Here is a 5,407-nt window from a genome sequence, read left to right as displayed (position 1 = left end):
TGTCCTATCGTTGTGTCTTCTGTGTGCTGTCCTCAATACTATTGACATTCATGCTCTGTATAGATATCTCTATGTATTATACAGTTTCCTCTAAACTTAACTGTCACTTTGACAGAATATGTGCGAGGGGTCAAAATGAGAAAAAGAAAGGGTTGAGGATTGGGCCGAACTAGGAACCGGAGAAAGGGGGCGGAGGGAGAGGGGGTGTGAGTGTGTCCCAAACAGAGCAGCTGGTCAGAGGCCCACTGTTGACCTTTAACCATGTCCGGCTAGCAGGCCAGGCCAGTCGCGGGTCAGCCACGACATTGACACAAAGGGCCCAGGCCATATCACTTCTGGTCCGAAGCCATCGAGAAGTCTCTTGCCCTCTCTCTCTCTCCGTGTCTTCAAACCCCACAACTGGGCACGTTCGCATCATAAACGTAGCCCCCTTATCACAACTTCCATAAATCCTTCGGCAAATCAGCCATCCCTATGAGGGGGAGGAAAGAGCTTCCGTTAAAACATAAGCTGCCTGCGTGTGTTCTGGCAACAAGACATGCTTCTCCACAGAAGCAAGCGCTTATCGTGGCTTCAACATTGCCAGAGAATTATTTTGTCAGAGATTTAAGTTTGTGTGTGCACGCGGTGTTGTCACATTTGTTGCTGTTTTGATTGCATAATGCTTTTGAAACGCAGAAGCGGAACATGAGGAAGGGGCCCAGCCCATAACAGAAACACGCTACATGTCAGATTAAATCATTGCTGCATCCTGTTTTATTCCAAAGTCCAGAATTTGACGACAAGTCCAGATGTTGCCCCCACCCCCCCCCCCCCCCCCCAGATAGGGGAAATGAATGCCTGTTGCATCTTATGCGCATTTCATATTTTTTTAAGACCCGTATCCGAATCTCCACAACACCAAACCGCCCAGCAATGCACATGTAATACTCAAATCAATACATAATTACGACCAGCCCCACGGGCACCAACAGCACGGTTCGATACCCTCCACCCAGACAAATATTTATTTTCTGTGACGAATGACTCACGGCCTACACGAAGCACGTGCATACAGTCACACGATCAATCACAACAAACATTCTCAGCATGCGGTCCTTAGAGAAGCAAAAATATCCACCACAGCTGTTCATTGGGTAAAAATAATAATGATTATAAACTGCAGACTCAAACAGTATTTATTTCAGGGAGAAACACTCTGAAGATTATTTGCACGAGGTATGTAGGAATCAATATATCAGCAAGACAAGAGAGAGTATCTATAGCTAGCCTTTGCAGAAACTATTCTTTCTTTTTCTTTATTTGGTGTTTAACGTCGTTTTCAACCGTTCAAGGTTATATCGCGACGGGGAAAGGGGGGGTGGGGGGGGGGGGGATGGGATAGAGCCACTTGTTAATTGTTTTTTGTTCACAAAAGCACTAATAAAAAAATTGCTCCAGGGGCTTGCAACGTAGTACAATATATGACCTTACTGGGAGAATGCAAGTTTCCAGTACAAAGGACTTAAACACGTCACGGCCGATCCGGCCTCTCCCATAATGCAACAGAAAAAGGGGCGGGGCTTAGCAAAAATAGCACAACGCGTGGCACGCGATGTAAACACGAACAGGCCAAAGTGCACTGGGGACGCGGGGGCACCAGGGCGCTCTAATAAATCAGCTTCAATGTTTTTGTCAATAAAAAAAAGCACAAGATAGTGTCCACAAGCTCTTTGTTTGGATTTCCTTCTCCCAAAAATGTTTTAACCTTTTGAACTTGGGCGTAAATAAGATTAATTTCCTCTCTCTCACCGCTAAACTGAATTTTACCATCTGGCTTTCTGTCTGTGCGAGCAGCATTTCTTCTTTTCAGCTTCTTCAGAGTTTTTCACATATTTTCGTTTCTGAACATTTGTGATATCTTGCATATTGATTGCGTATTTTGTTTATATTTACAATACAATTGAACTTTCACACAGAGAACCTTTGTGTCAAAAAAATCAGTCACACAGAGAGAAACAGAATAACAATGTCAAGGCTGTAGATGTCAGGCTAGTCAAACGGACAAAATGAAACTTAGTCTTGGTTGCTGTAACTCAGTCACCGCTATGATGGTACTTTCGCTGATATTAACAGAAAAACAACACAGAATCAGCCAAAACCGAGAACAATAAACAAGTTTAGTACGTCACAACGTCAATGAACAGAATTCTGGAGTCAATTTTTGCATCAGACTCTGACTAAGTGAGTGGGGCAAGCGTCAAACACCACTAAAATGAGGAGGGAAATCTTGGCGCATTTTTTTGGCGGAATACTTGAACAAACCAATCATTTTCAAACTGACCAAGGACAAAAACAGGCTTGTGAACCGAATGGTGAGGGGGGAGGGTACCTCGAAATGTGTGGGTGATGATTTCACATCACCAGTCTACATTGCTGCAGTCTTAGTATAGTAGCTCCACCGACCACTGTCCCCTCCGCCCTCCCCCCTCCCGTTCGTTCCCCCTTTCAACCCCCTACCACCTTGGAATAAACTGCAGAAGACCATTTGCATATCCTGGATTCTTCCATTTGTGTTGCCAGGGGCGACCCAAGATCCGAGTCCCTTTGTTTCCCATGTCCACTTAGAACAAACCGAGTTTAGATTACCCCTTTCTGTTTTGAAAGTAAACTTGCCCATCCTGTGAGGCACTTTCAGGGACAGTAATTATAGTTAGCGGGACCATGTAGACGAAGTCAACGGTGATAATCTGCGTAGTGTATACGCATACTTTGGAACACGGTCTGTTATTCCACCCAGCGAGAGCCTCTAACACAATCAGTGTTGTCGACAGATGGCGGGAAAACCTGAGTGTTTCACATTCCAACATCCGATGGTGATAGTAACTTAGTAAGGGCCAGGCTGCGGTCTGTAAGCTGTATTGCACTGACATCTCTTTCTGTCTGTGGAAATAAATGGCGAAATTTGATTTAACACTTCTCAACTTTTAAGTGACCAGGAGAACGCAATAAGGAGACTATTTACTGAGAATCAGTGGCCATTTGAAACTCGAAGGTGTGTAATAAAAGATTCGACTTGTGTACCAAGAGGTGCTGGGCCATCATCGTGTGACCTCGATACAGAGGCGCTAGGCTGTCTCTCGTGTGTGTAGTACCGTTAGGGTGCAGACCTGGTTATCTGATCCTGGAGGCAATTGTGAAAGCGGAGACACGGGTCCTAGTACAGTGCTCTCCTCTGGGGTAGGCCAGTGTGCCTTTTGTTTTTGCAGCCCTTGTGTGACAAATCCGGCATCGCCAGAGGTGGCTAGGTACAGGCCAATTGCCACACCGCAGGAATTCCGGCGTTAGAAAAGTACTCTACAAGAAGTATTGGTCCATGCTAGACCGACGCGGTGCTTGGAATTGTGCATTGTACTTGGCGAAAAAGACGTCTTCCTTACATCAAGACAATCCAACACGGGTAAACATTAACCGAGAAAATTTATGATGCCCGACTGTGTGCTCAAATTAGTGAGAGAGCTTTATCCCAACCCCACAGGAATACCCTATCAAGGCCACAACTGGTGGTAAAGGTTAGTTGCATTTCTTTCTTCATATCCGATGTAACAAATACACATGCACCTGAGACAGCATGTTCTGGAACCAAATTGCCGCATGCCACGTGTTTTGCTATTTTTGGAACGCATGGTGTAAATCTGTGACGTCGGAGAGTGTTGACTCCGCCCTTTTCTTTGAACAAGATCCCCATTGAAATGTTTGTTTACAAATATCTTCTTTATTATGGAGAATTAACCTTATCTAAGTGCATAGGGCGGTAAATGTGTGAAAACCAGCTGTGTGAACAAAAAATCTGACACCGTAACTCATGCTTAACTGAGATATTAAAGAAAATGTAGGAGCAGTATTTGTCCGTTGCCTGCAAGAGGTTTGAAATGATTTGCCAACGCAGAAGGTCAGGCTCCTTATATACTCCTGCCGGGCCTTTAACATTTCTTACATACTGCTTGACTAAAATCTTTACAAACATTGACTATATTCTATACAAGAAACACTTAACAAGGGTAAAAAGAGAAACAGAATCCGTTAGTCGCCTCTTACGACATGCTGGGGAGCATCGGGTAAATTCTTCCCCCTAACCCGCGGGGGGTGCAGAAGCTATTATAAATACTCTGCTTTCTCAATGACAAAGCTGAAAGACACGCACGCACGCACGCGCGCACACACACATACACACTGACACATACAGACATACACACAAACACACTGAAACACATACAGACAGACACACATACACACCTAACCAGCCTTCTACGACACTGATTCCACCCTACCTGTTCATGTTTCTCCGCGACGAGTGAAAATAGCTCCCACAAAACACACACACACTCGTGAGCGTGAAACGTTGCGTGTGGTTTTTCTTTCCCATCCGCAAATAAAACTAGGAGGGAAACCTCTCTCTCTTGTCCAGACAGAAATTGAACAGGGCCTGAGGGGAATGGAATGTTCGTGTACCGCTATTGATCGCTCAACGTTTATGAAGAGAGAAAGCGAGAAAGCGAGAAAGAGGGAAAGAGAGAGAGAGAGAGAGGGGTGTACGTCGGTGTGAGTTGGTGAGCGAGTGAGGGGGTAATTTCCGTGTCCCTCATGATTGGCAACAATGACGGTAATAACATTACCGTTAATCTAAAGTTAACGAGAGAGAGAGAGAGAGAGAGAGAGAGAGAGAGAGAGAGAGAGAGAGAGAGAGAGAGAGAGAGAGAGAGAGAGACAGAGAGAGGGACTGAGAGAGAGACTGAGAGAGAGACACACACACACACACACACACATGTATTAGAGAGAGACTGGCTGACTGACTATTTAGGTTTAACGTCCTTTTAGACCAACTGGTCTATATTGGGACAGGTATTGGTAATACGCTGAAGATATGGTGTGATACTTTGATTCGAACAAGCCCGCTGTGGCTATCTTCTTCGACACACCAGCATTGGGTTTGTCTCGTCAAAGTATACGATCATGATAATCAGAGAAGAGAGATGATGCATGCGTGTCTTCGTGTTTTCCAAGCCCTGAGACTTTCGCTGTGAACGTGGGATCTTTTCGTGCGCATGTGTGCACACGGGGGTGTTCGGACACCGAAGAGAGTCTGCACAAAGTTGACTCCGAGAAATAAATCTCTCGCCGAACGTGGGGATCGAACCCACGCTGATAGCGACCAACTGGCTACAAAGCCAGCGCGCTACCCACTGAGCTACGTCCCCGCCATTTAGACAGAGAGAGAGAGAGAGAGAGAGAGAGAGAGAGAGAGAGAGAGAGAGAGAGAGAGAGAGAGAGAGAAAGAGAGAGAGAGAGAGAGAGAGAGAGAGAGAGAGAGAGAGAGAGAGAGAGAAAGAGAGAGAGAGAGAGAGAGAGAGAGAGAGAGAGAGAGGTT

This window comes from Littorina saxatilis, linkage group LG1, assembly GCF_037325665.1.
Source record: "Littorina saxatilis isolate snail1 linkage group LG1, US_GU_Lsax_2.0, whole genome shotgun sequence".
Classification (NCBI taxonomy): Eukaryota; Metazoa; Mollusca; class Gastropoda; order Littorinimorpha; family Littorinidae; genus Littorina; species Littorina saxatilis.
Note: the sequence above shows the minus strand (reverse complement) of the source record.